The sequence below is a fragment of the Triturus cristatus genome, chromosome 3_1 (genome assembly GCF_964204655.1).
Source record: "Triturus cristatus chromosome 3_1, aTriCri1.1, whole genome shotgun sequence".
Classification (NCBI taxonomy): domain Eukaryota; kingdom Metazoa; phylum Chordata; class Amphibia; order Caudata; family Salamandridae; genus Triturus; species Triturus cristatus.
The window spans coordinates 1,041,733,335-1,041,747,217 of NC_140583.1; the positions used below are offsets into that span (position 1 = coordinate 1,041,733,335).

General features: G+C 45.6%; 1 protein-coding gene across 2 annotated transcripts in view; it reads right to left on the reverse strand.

Moving 5' to 3' along the window:
- The window catches only part of LOC146861466 (uncharacterized), a 356,537-nt gene that overhangs the window by 300,159 nt on the left and 42,495 nt on the right, over positions 1 to 13,883 (reverse strand). The window contains exon 2 of one of the 2 annotated variants that reach the window (XM_085645782.1): positions 7,271 to 7,330. The gene's annotated coding sequence lies outside the window, so the exon portion shown is untranslated. Of the gene's footprint in view, positions 1 to 7,270; positions 7,331 to 13,883 lie in introns of those variants that run through there. The other variant, XM_085645786.1, reaches the window with a different exon arrangement.

The window sequence follows — 13,883 nt, forward strand, 5'->3', positions numbered from 1 at the left end:
CCCCAATTGAATGTACAAGTCAACGGTATTAAATCATCTGCCTTCCCCATTCAGAGAGGGACCAGACAGGGCTTCCCTCAGTCGCCACTACTTTTTACGCTCTACATGGAGTCATTTGCTGAAAGAATAAGCCTTTCTCGACTCATCTCTGGGGTCGGAATGGGAGGCAGAGAACACAAGATAATGTTATATGCTGATAACGTGCTTCTCACGCTCACAGACCCTCGCACCTCGCTAGATGCGGTTCTGTTGAGACGGAGGAGTTCTGAGCGGCCTCCGGTTTTAAAATCAACCCTCAGAAGTCCCTGCTCCTAGGCCTAACCGTCCCTGACATTGAACACTCTCGGCTACAGGGCAAATACCCATACCAATGGCCAGACAACAGCATCTAGTACCTCGGTCTATGCATGTACTCCACAACTACAGCCACTGCTGCTTATAATTATGGGGCCCTCCTAGTACTTACGAGGCACGATCTCGCCAAATGGAAGACGCATAAGCTTTCATGGATGGGCCACCTTGCAGCAATTAAGATGACACTCCTGCCTAAGCTCCTTTACACCATGCAAACACTGCCCCTCCACCCCCCTCCAAGGGTCTTGGATAGGATACAATCCCTCCTGTGGGACTTTATTTGGGAAGGCAAGCAAGCACGTATATCCAAGGCCTGCGCCTACCTCCCCTTGGCTGCTGGCGGCTTGGGTGTTCCGAACCTGCGGTGTTATTATCTGGTGGCGTAGCTCGGCTACATGGTGGAATGGTCCTCTACATTCACTGAAAAGCATTGGTGCTTCATTGAGCAGGCCATCTCAGCCACCCATATTTGGAAGATACCTTGGTTGCTGAAAGCACACAGACCCTTGGGCGTGTATGTCTTCCCAGTCATGCGGGCCACAGTGAGGGTGTGGGATAAGGTACAGCAACAACATGGGCTCTCCACTCCAATATCGCCATAAACTCCTGTGATTGGTAACCCAGACTTTCCACCGACACTCACAGGGGCAGCATTTAAGATCTGGCAGGAAGCCAACTGTAAGTGTACAGGCGACATGTTTGACGCTGATGGCCTTATGGATTTCCGCACTTTGCAAACCCACTACAATCTACCACAATCGACACAGTGGCAATATCTAATGTTGGCGCACTGGGGTTCTCAGCCCTGGGTCCCCACGCATGCCAGTTGACCTCTGATGGCATTCGAGAAGTGGATCCTCACTAGAACCTCGGATGCCAAGCTACTCTCAGACATTTACGCCTTCTCGGTAAAACCTGCTGGTAGAGAGAATGCGAGTGTACTTTTATGGATAAGGAATGGAATGACATACTCCACAGAGCGCGCTCCTCAGCACTGAACACCACTAGTAAAGAGATGCTCCTCAAGATCGTTTATTACTAGTATCACATGCCTGACAGAGTTGCAGCGTGGAACCAGTCCGGTGACGGGAGATGTTGGCTCCATTGTGAACATCAGGGCACCCTCATGCACATACTCTGGCCCTGTCCCAAGTTGGAACCCTTCTGGTCCAAGGTCTTGGACTTTGTCAACAGTATATTCCAAACTGACATTCCCAAATTCCCAAGCTACATACTCTTAGGCCTTCCCAATCCCCTTACACCTGCTGCGCTCGCACGGAGGTAGAGTGATCACCTTCCTGCTGGGTGCAGCGAAACAACTCCTGCTTGTGAAGTGGGGAAGGGACACAGTGTCGACACACCTGGATTGATTACATAAGGTCTGGGGCATACTGGTCATGGAAAAGCTGACAGCTATAGCCATACAGCAATTTGCTCGCTTTGTTAAAATGTGGCACCCCTGCATACAATATTTGTCGGATGAATTCCGAGAATTGCCCTATGCTCAATATTTGAAAATCCTATGCTTAACGACACAAACACCAGAGGTGGATACATGATGCTCCAGAGTCAAAGAGAAGCCACAATGTAGACTCCATTCCAGCGACTGCCTTCCCTTCTCCCCTCCTCCCATCTTGTGCCTGACCTTTTACTCCTTTAGTTCTATTATTGTTATTAAATGACATTCATTGTATGCAAGAAGTTCCATCGCCTCCGCCCTGTGGATGTAGGTGGCTCGTAATGTGATGTAATGTGTTAAAATAATAAAGAGATGTTAATCCTAAAAAGTTTCTTTTAAATCAATACAGGAGAAATGGGAGGGTGTGACAGAGATTATTTGCAGTAATATTAGTGAGCTGCTGCTGTGTTAAGATACTGAAAACACACATCACTATCCCTGAATATTAGATGTACACACATTCAGAAATTGACCAAAGAGGGCATGAAAGGTGAAACCGGATCATAAAAACAAAGTTGCTCTGAATAGGGGCCCCCAAAATACATTTGGCCCAGGGCCCCCAAAAACCTAAAAACGCCCCTGGCCGAAAGGAGTCCTCTGAATAGCAGTCTTCCACGGTTTCCACACTTTGCTGCCGTCGACAGTGACATTCGTCAAGCAGTAAAATAACCCCCTCGAGCAGCACTGCCGGGGCATAGAGGACAGCCGACCCCTTCCGGTGGTAAGCGCCTGCTCAACACCTAGGAGCTTCACTTAAAAGTCTGGGTTTGTTGGCTTAAAAGTCTGGGTTTGTAGGCTGGAGCGAGTTTCAATACCATTAATAGAGCCAGCAATGCTCCTTCCCTGCTTGGGACCCTGAATTCATCTAATTCTGCCAGGTTGAGCCACGCTAACAACTGTGCCAGCCCAACTGCAATGTAATACAAGCATTGGCATAGCCAATAGGTCTCGCCTTTGGGACCTTATAAGTGTTTAGCTATGCAACAGTTGCATAACTAAATACTTATAAGGTCCCAAAAGCGAGACCTATTGGCTATGCAAAGCGGCCGTGTGGCTGCGAAAGTGAAAGTGATCACGATCACGATCAAACATCAAAGCGGTCGTGAAAGTGTAAGTAATCGCGGTAAAGCGGGCGGGCGCGCGCGCCCGCGCACATGCACTATAGCTCTAGGCTGGCCTGGTAGAACTTTTTGGAGCCCTCAATAAGTCTCTCCAGACCAGCGCATGCGCTGGGTCAGGCGAGACCTAATAATTAGTAACCCGGGACCCCCGGGCTCTTCTCGATGAGGGCCTCTCCAGGGTCCGCAGCAACATTCAGGGATGCCACCCATCCCATATCAGTTCCCTGATCATGAGTTCGAGGGACCAGAACCAAGCTCATGGCACCCAGATTGGAAGATTTCCAAAGTGGTACAGGACTCTGGGGAGCACCAGAATCGTAGTCAATGCTAGGCGGGCCATGATAGGAAGCTGCAAGGACTGTCAAATGGTCACACTACTGCACAGGCCACACATCAAACCCCGAGGTTGCCTTCCAGTAAGTCCGTATCAGTATTACCTTGATCCCTAAATGTTTGAAAACTGTGTGCTCCCATTGGATGCCGGAAACAGTCACCAATGCCGGCTGCCTCCCCAGCTCCGCTGATATAGGGAATGTGCACAACTTTTGCCACTTCACGTGTAGGCCCAATACGTCTCCAAAGTCCTCCATAAGGGCCACACTCCACGGGACCCCGACCGGGGCTCCCTTAAATGGATAAGCATGTCATCTGTTTACAGCGAGACCACACGTTCCCCATCACAGAGTGGAGTGCCCCTGTCCCAGGCCTTCCTACACAGCGAACAGCTCAATTGTCAGTGCAAACATCATTGGGGGGGGGGGGGCTGAGAGGGCCGCCCTGCCTTGTGCCCTGGCCAATCTTGAAGGGTTGAGCAATGCACCCTCCTGAATTCGTCCCGCATATAGTAGATTGACCCATTTGGTCCAGTTATCGCCCAGTGACATCCTTGGCATGACTGCCTCCAAATAATCCCACCAGAGGGTGTTGAAGGCTTTGCATATATCTATCGAGGCCATGTTGACCTCAGGGAACCGTGTCCCCATCTGTGGCTTCCAGGACCTTAAGTAATCGCCTGATGTTGTAGAAGGTATTGCGCGTTGGAATTTATCCATTCTGGTCTTTGTGTATTAACTCAGGCAAATGGGTCTGGAGACGATTGGCCAGGACCTTACTAAGGATTTTATAGTCTAGGTTTAACATAGACAAGGGTCGGTATGACGATGCATCCTTGGCATCACCTTAGGTCTTAGGAATAGACACTGTTGGAGCTTTCCTGGTAGTGTCAGGCAGGCTACCGCACTCCCGGGTGCCCATGTATTTTGCTGCCAGCCTCTGTACCAGTTGAGGGGCATATATTTGGTAGAATTCACCAAAAGACCATCCATACCGGGCATCTTGCCACAGACCACACATTAATGGCATCTCTAATTAGCCAAAATATAGCTAGTTTGTGTGTTTTGAGAAATAGGAAAAAAGTGCTCCACAAAAAAAAAAGTCTGTTTTTCCCCCCAAAATTGACATCAACAAAAGGTCTGCTGTGCTGACGTCGCTGTCTTCCTAGCTTTCAGGAACAGGCAGCGCTACATTTAAAAAAAAAAATTTTTAACCACGGTTTTGTCATGTTTGAAAGAGTTAGCCTATTTTTTCAAATTTTTGTTTTTAAACCTACTTTCAGTTTGTGGTGGAAACCAGTGTGAAATCTATGGGTAATCCTGGCAAGACAAGATTCTTAATTTCAGCAAGGGGTCATTTGTGTAGATCCCTCAAGGTTTTCACACTTATAAGATAAAGCAGCAAGGTTATACATGAGTGCACAGCCTGGACCTGTCACTTTGCAGTAGTGAGAGTATTGCCCACCTCAAATGGCCAGCTGCTTAAACGACCATAAATAAAGCATATATACACAAATATGAGAGGCAACACAAAACTAAATACACTGTATTAATACAGTATGAAAACTGAGTGCTGAGTCCACACAAAGATTGAAAGATTCAAATGTTCTTTATTCCTTGGAATAAAGAACATTTGAATCTTTCAATCTTTGTGTGGACTCAGCACTCAGTTTTCATACTGTATTAATACAGTGTATTTAGTTTTGTGTTGCCTCTCATATTTGTGTATATATCCCTCAAGGTTTTCCTAAGGAAACTGTTGAAATAAAAAGATATTGAAATGAGTAGGAAAAAACTGCTATTTGTGACCATGTTTTTGTTTGTAACTTCTTGCGACTATGGTCAGTTTACAAAAGCAATATACCATTACATCCTCTTGCCCTACTGGTTGGGGGGATATTTAAGGTTTCTAGGTTTTCCTAGACCCAGAGCCAACAACTGAGCTGCATCTTACAATGGTTTTTCATTGTGTACTGGGTATAGAGCTATTTATAAAGGAAAACATAGAGTGGAAAATGGGCATCATGGAAATGTAGGTAGTTCTGAAATGGACCCCAGACTCCGAGTTTAGGAGCAGGGGTTATTTTGTGGGTATCAATCCTAGAATGTGATTCAGAGGGCATTTATAAAAATGCCTTCTTTACTACACACTGGCTTACATTTGGAAGGCATAAATGCAGAGAAATACAGTTGGTAATCACAAATGTTCTATTTTTCTGCTTTCCCTCCTGATAAACATGGTGCCTCACAAATTGTCTTCACATTTCTGAGTTCAACGCCCAGAATCTGCAGTAAGACACAAATTTCCTACCACCCATCGTTCCTACCCACACACCCCAGTAGCCTGATAAAAAAGGGTGCCTCACTTGTGTGGGAAGGCTTAGTGCCTGCTACAGGAAAGGCTCCAAAATACAATGTGTTGACATCAACTTTTCCAGTCACAATTATCTGATCTGGCTATGAGTGTAGCTGGGGATTTTGGGCCAATGATCGACGGCCACCCAGGGAAACCTACCAAACCCAGACATTTCTGAAAGTTATACCCCCAGGGTTCCAGGGTGGTGTGCCTTGCATGAATCCCACAAAGCTTTATTACCCTCAGTGCCTTGGAAACCTCAAACTTTGCCTAAAATTGCAAATTTTCCTTTAATTTCCGTGACATAAGCTTCCGTAATCATCAGGTATCCACAAAATTTGAACGTCAATTAGAGTCCCTTTACGAGGACTCTTATTGACATTAGTTTGAGCCATTCTTGTTTTGGGCACTAGGCCCCGCGACACAAGTGGGGCAGCATTTTTATCGGGACAAGTGAAGGGAATGCCGAGTGTTAGGAATTGTGTGCCTTTCTTTAGATTCCAGAAATTTATGTCGGAGAAGTGCAAGGCCGATTTTCGGCACATTTTAAGGTTTGCAGGACATTGTGGCTTAGAAGACTTTGTGGGATCCATGCAAGGCACACCACCCTGGACTTCCCGTGGTGTCTAGTTTTCAGAAAGGCACACCACCTTGGACTTCCTGTGGTGTCTAGTTTTCAGAAATACCTAGGTTTGGTATGTTTTCCTGGGTGGCTGCAGGGCCTGACAAACTACAGTATGAGGGGGGAGACCCGACATTAACCAACAACTTACCCCATCTACCTCACCACCCATCAATTACCAAGCCTGACGTCTCTAAAGTAGAGGAGAAGAAGGGGTTAACTCTGATCGAAGCCTCTTGCACACAGGAAGATCGTCCCCTCTGGTGTGAGGATAGAAGAGGTGGAGCGCCTGCAACGTAAGGAGAGGGAGATAGGAAGAGAGGTCGCAGGAAACCCGAAAGACGCCGACAACCCAGAGGGAGCACAGAGTCCAGCTGAATCAATGAGAGTGGACACCAAACTGAGCGAAGAGGAGAGCCCAGCCGCACCGCGAAGAGAGGACGCCAAATCAGGAAAAGAGGAGCCCAGCTGAGACAGCATGAGGGGACGACGAAGCTGATGGAACCTCCGAGGACTGGTGTGAGGACTGGTGGACGCCCCCGGGGATCGCCTTCACACCGCCGCAACTCAGGAGAGTTGCAGCCATTGTGGTATGTAACCCGGACGGGGAGGGGAGTGAGGGGTTGGCATTGGTATAGCGAGTGGTGCCACCAAAAGAGGGGGGTCACAAAGGCATCATCAAAAGTTGCATGTAAAGTCACAAGTCTTTTTCCTTATTTACTTTTCACCCCACCATCTACGACATAACCAAAGAAGATTGACTCTTACTAAAGGGGAAGGGTGGGGGGAACCCTCACAGCACTCGGAATACAAACGTTTACAGGGGTATTGACCTGTGTGAATTTACCTACCCCTTGAGAAAAGGGAATAGCAAACATAGGATAGGAAGTGGCACGTTATTATTTCCATTGGTTTTCCATTCTATCACGACTTACTTAGCACTGTGCCGTGTGGTAACTAAACACTCCTGGGTGTGGAAAAGGAATCTGTCCTGAAACTCCTGATAAACCTAACAGTTCTACTTACCACCCACATCTTCTTTTCTTCATGAGACACCTGGGGACATCCTCCTGTCCAAAGAACCACCTGGAAAGGAAGAAGACGCTAAGTTAACCATGGAAACAGGAGAAGAGCCTGGATATTTCTGTTTGTGCAGTTTAATTTATGCGCTCCTAAAATAAATCTACGCCAAGACTGATCCGCATATCAAGCCTCCGAGATTCCTTTTCTGCCTGCCCCTCCCACATGCAGCTACTCCTTTTGTTGATGGTGCCACATTGCATCTTGGACCCTTTCCTTTTGCGGATGTTCGGCCCACCCACACAGTGGAAGTATTATTTTTATAGTGGTGATATGTGAATGCTGGGTGGTAGGAAATGTACCGCTTCCCACAGATTCCAGTACTTTGATTCCCAGAAATATGAAGAAAATGTGTGCTGTTAGCCTATGTTTGAGGTTTTCAAGGGCTTCTGGGTAAAAACCTTGTGGAATCCACGCGGGACACTCCTCCCTGGAGTCACAAAAATATCTGGGGTTGGTAAGATTTCTTTAGATACAATGTTAACCCTGACAGTGAAAGACAGAAAAGACAAATATTACTGCATAACCATCTACTCAAGAACACACACATACTGATTGGATTTGGCATGAGCGTAAGTGAAAAGGTCAAAATGTAAAACTTATTAATAAAAGATTTATCATACATGAAAACGTAGAAATCACTGTTAATAAGATCATTTTCATTTTGTAATACTGAACCAGTGACTCACAGCTTGTGAGCTGTCAAGCACCACAAGGCACCAACCAATTTACGGGACATTCACATGCCTTTCATGTGTCATACACACAAAATCATTCACACCTCCAGCCGGGGGCTCAACACATTACAACACTCTCATCAACAAACTGTGCCATTCAAGGGCCCATCACTTTCATATGCCCACAGGACTGACACATCAGTCATACCACATGGCTGCTGGCAGAGTATGTAGACTGGCATTTGGCTGTCGGTGTGTGTGGACTGGCGTTTGGTGTGTGTGTGTAATAGCAGCAAACACACACACTGCTGGCCAAACGCCTGTCCATACACACCACCAGTCAGACATCAGTCCATACACACCACCAGCCAAACTCCAATCTGCTCAGACCACCAACCAGGTGCCAGTACACACACACCACCAACCAGACCCGAACATCGCCAGCCACTCCCCAGTCCACACAGACCGCCAGCCAAATGCCACTCAGACAGACTACACGCAAAAAGCACAGATACGAAAAAACAAAGCTACTAAACTAAAAACAGAACTTTTTTTCAAATAGAAGGAACCAACCTGTTGGTAGAAAATGAAATACCAACTATGACTGTATACACAACAGAGTCACTAAGCACATCACTCTACTGCCAACTAGGTATCGAAACAGAATTTTTTTTTAGCAATACCAGCGCTTAATTTGTAAAACAAAATACGCGCAAGGGCTCTCTTCAGGAGGCCCCTGCAGCTTGCACCACACATTGCCCCTGCTATGCTGCCAATGGTAATAGCAACACAACTACTAACCATCACACTCTTACAAGTGTGACAGTTTGGACTATTTCAGGCCCCCAAAGCTATAAGAATGGCTTGGGCGACACGTAGTAGTCATTTTTAATGTATTTTGAATTCATAATTAGCTGTTGTTGTGGTAATCCCTAAATTAGTCAGACAGCATCACCTTGTGGCAGACTGTCAAGCTCCAATGTTGACAATTAAGTGCGGGTGCAGAGCACCAGAAACCATCAGCTCAAATTAAGCACTGAGCAATACAGACCATAGTCATTTCCCTTTTACTCTCATGGTTGCTTTGAATACCTGAATTGCGTGTGTTACAATTTAAATCATGTGGGCACACCTAGGCCAGAATCAGAAGGAAACTCCATGCAGAACATACAATTCTCCTTTTGTACTCCGTAATCGGACACAAGCTCTACATCTCCAACAAGGAAAGTCTTTTTTGGTGTTAAAGGAATTTATTTTGAAAATTGGCGATCTTTCAGTCTAGCCACATCCTCCACCACTCCTATTCTGGCCGCACTTACCTGCTCGACTACAACAAGGCTGTCTATTACGGACCATCCAAAACTCATCTTGGAATCTGGAGAATAAAGCTTGACGACAATCGCAAAAGAAACAATTGATGGATGGAATGTTGAACAATGCAAACATTCATCCCAGTCACAAGGATCTGGGTTTATTCCATCATTCTTATGCTCACTACACCACCCCAGTTTGGACTCAGCCATATACAATCCAGTCCTGACCCTGTTCCTTTTGGGAACAGTCCAGCCCGAACTGCCAAGCCAGGTCCTTCCTGAACCGGAGACAAGCATCCTGGGTCTGGTTTCGGAGCATCACCACTCATCAGCCAGGCTACTTAGAATCCAGTGGCGCAGTTAGCATGGCACCCCTGTCTGGGCATACCCTTCCCACTTAGGACGACAAACGAAAAATAAACAATTGATGGACGGAATGTTGAACAATGCAAACATTCACCCCGAGCCACAAGGATCTGGGTTTAATCCATCATTCTTATGCTCACCACACCACCCCAGTTTGGACCCAGCCATATGCAAATCAGTCTTGACCCTGTTCCTTATGGGAACAGTCCAGCCCGAACTGCCAAGCCAGGTCTTCCCTGGACCGGTAGACAAGCATCCTGAGACCGGTTTCGGGGCATCACCCCTCATCCGGCATATAATTTCAGTGTGTACACTGGTAGGTATTCTTCAACTGACATCGCCCAACCCCCAAAACAACCCTCACCTCCACCCGCCCAGTTGCTCTTTTGGTGTGAGGGAAAACAATCATGTGGGAACTTGATAGAGAACTTTTTAATCCAGGTCACCATTTGTACATGGACAATTTCTATACAAGTGTGTAATTATGTAAGGAATTGTTCAAATTGTGCACTGTGGCATGTGGCACAATTCACTCTAACCGTAATGTTTACCTAAAGAGCTTGTGTGTAAAAATCTTGAAGGGGGACAGAGCATTGCCTTGCATAATAATAAACTTCTTGCTTTGACATTTTCATGCAAAAGAGATGTTCACATTCTCATAACTACTCAGGATGAAAGAACTTCACCTGTGACTGGTAGGGTCAGGTAGCAGGAGTGCACAAACCTGTGTGCATTTTGGACTATAACAAGCTCATGGGAGGTGTAGACAGAGCAGATAGTTGTACAATGCTGCTCAAAAGTCATATATCTGGTACAAGAAGTAGGTTGTTCATTTGTCATCCTTCAATGCAAAGATTGTTGTCAAAAGACACACAAATGATAGATGCAATGCAGAACAAATCAAAACATTCACCCCCAGTCAAGAGATCTGGGTTAAATCCATTGTTCTTTTGCTCACCATGCCACCCCAGTTTGGACCAAGCTATATGCAAATCAGTCTTGACCCTGTTCCTTATGGGAACAGTCCAGCCCGTACTGCCAAGCCAGGTCCTCCCTGGACCGAATACAAGCATCCTGGGACCGGTTTCAGGGCATCACCCCTCATCAGCCAGGCTAGCCTGAATCTAGTGATGCAGTGAGCATGGAACCCACGTCTGGGCATACCCTTCCCCCGTGAGGGGGTTCTAGGATGTGCTGGAGCTGTCCTCAGAATCTGAGCAGAGGACAGTTCCAGCACGTCCTTAGCTCCCAAGTGGTTAATACAGTTGCATGTTTAAATGTTCATATCGATATAATGCAAAAACATTTATTATGGATAAAACCCCTCAATATCTGACTCAGAGAAGACGGTGAATTTTGATGTAAAGTTTTTTAAATTGACTGGGCTACTAAATGCTGTCATCTTGCATATGTGCCAGCATTTGAGAGTAAGAGTGTGCTTTAGAGAAAAAGGCGGGAGGCATTCCTCTTAACTGTGTTGGAGGAAAGTTTAAGTGACAGCTAAAATACCAATAATTTTTAGCTTTAAGAATCATGAGTTTCACCACTAAATCCCAAAGGACTAGGAGGAAAAAGGAGCTTCACATGGAGCATATACCGGTCCCGCAGCATGGGAGACTGAGGGACTGAGTTCCATGCCCTAGATTGCTTCTCAGCTCCTCGGAGGAAAGAGGACATAGCAGCGCTACACAGAATACAGATCAGCCCTACGTTGTGGGAGACTGAAGGACGGTGTTCCCCACCACGCTGAGGAAGACTGAATTCCCCAGAGTGCTGTTCTGCTCCTGGGAGTAAGGAGGAGTGAGGGGTCCTACATAGAGTGCATAGCGGTCCCTCGGCGTGGGATGCTGTTGGGCCCACTAGGGAAAGTCCGGGCCAATATCTGGCCTGTCTGTGTACATCAGAGCCTGGTGGAGGCTGGGCTGGGCCTGAGTTTTAAGGATTCCAGAGGAACCTGCTCAAGGTTAGCTGGTGTCTTTTTCCACTTTATCATGGGTGAAAGGAAAACTAATACAACGAAAGCCCCGACTTCCCCCTCAATTACAAACTACTTAACTTTAGTTGCAGGTGTAATCAATACTGAAAATGGGCTAGTTGAGGAAAGTATTGATGCAGTCCAACAGCTATCCAGGGAATCTCCTACTGTGACAGGTTATCGCATTGATTTCGGCATAGGCTTGGAAGAGGGAGGGGCTGGTACCCTAATTGACAAAGTAGCGGTGTGATTTCAAAATGTGCCTTAGCGCGTATCACAAACCCTTGCATCAGTTCCGACTCTCACAATGATGTCAACTGGGGAACCCTGATTTCCAAAAGCTCACCCCCATCCAAAAGGAAACGGAAGGAGGGGCAGGCCAAAACATCCTGTAAGGTTGCAGGAAGATAATCTGATAAATGAATAGCTTATCATAATGTCAGATCCAGAACCAGTCCAGCTGGCCAAGTGAAGCATATATGCACAAATCTGATATGAATGACTTGCAATCCAAATTAACTGATCATTGTTTTACATTCTTTAAGAAATTAGAAGAGATGTAGAAGGATTTTCGCGAGGAAATTCAAGAATAATTTAAAGTCCTTGATGACAGAATTCTGCTTCAAACCCCAGGCAATCAACAGAGGGTCTGTTCTTCTTGTGCCACTAGGTCTGTAAACCACGTTGAGTGTGGATGAACCAGCGGGAGCGCATAATTCTAAAGTACGAGTGCTTGAAAGCATCAACCTACCGATGGTGCCAATTAATGGCAACCACTATACAGAGATCAAGGATAAGTTTGCCTGTGCACAGCCACAAAATCATACTGAAAATTCTAAGGAATTTCCGCTTTTTAATGTGCTCCGGGGTATCGATCTCAGATCATGAGCGTAATGTGATACTGAATAATAGTTCAACCCAAAGACCACGGGGTGAATCACCCTTGGCACAATCAACACCCTTCAAGGGGTGTAAAGCTGTTAATAAAAGTCTGTAGTACAGACACGTAATCACAATTTTCTTTCAAAGGTTGTATTTGATGAACTTAAATTCAATCCATGCTGATTCAATATCAGTGATCTTCATAATGCGATATATTGCAAATAATTGGTATGCATTCCAAAAGCAATCAAATGCATTTCAGGCATTGTGCCCTTCATCAGGGAAAACTCTATAATTGAACACAAAAATACCATAAGGAAACCATCCTAAAGTTCCAAACAATGCTTGATGCTATGCAAAAGTGATGTTAAACATGCGGTCCTACAGAGCAAAGAAACGTGTGAGGATAGGGCCACCCGCATACAATGGTGTCTATCAGTTCTGTCCTGCACGGTTGCCTATGAAAGTTAATTTGAAGGATGAGAACAGAAAGATACACAGTGCGCCTGTGAAAAAATATAAATGTGGAAAAGGTAAAAAACGTTGTTTGAATGACTGTGCGTTATAGTCATCAGGGGTTATGTGATGCAGTGCAACCCAAAGTGAAAATGTGAGCAAAACGAAACACGCTGTACTAGTGGTTACAAGTTGCGGTGCAAGTCAAGTGTTTCCAGTAAAGATGACTATTAGAAGTGCATATTAAAAAAGTGAAAAACGTTGTGCCGTAATACCGTGAAATGAAAACAAAAATGAAACCTGCCGTTTCGGTGCTAATCAACTGTGTTAAACTAAATTAAAACAAACATGCAAGGTAGCTGGAAAACGCTATGACACTAAGACATTGCCACGTGAATATGGTTAAACTTACTAAGATATTTATGCAGTGAAGTTCAGTTAGCAGTGCTGGAACAAGTCCTTTGCTTGACCGTATAACGGTGGAGTAAAGCGCAATTGCGGCTAAGGCGGGTTTGAACCTCAAATGTCCGGGTAAACAGTGTTAAAGGACTAGAAATTTAGTCCAAAAAAATAACGGTGGCCATCTTCTAATGGTTAAATAGTGAATAGTGCAGGGATTTAAATAAAACGGTGTATGAATGTGCGAAATGTAACCCATAACATTGCAACAGTAAACAATAAATCAACGTAATCATCAATGGTGTCCGACACAGAAGTTGAAAAATTGAAGGGTAAAATACGAGAAGAGCTGTAAAAGCATGTATATAGGGGAGGACCAAACCGAAAGGTGAGAGTTCAGAAGCTAATCAGCAGTAAAATATAAGGGGGCAGATTTACAAGCCCCTTGCGCCACTTTTGCGTCTCTTTTAACATGGGAAAAGTGACGCAAA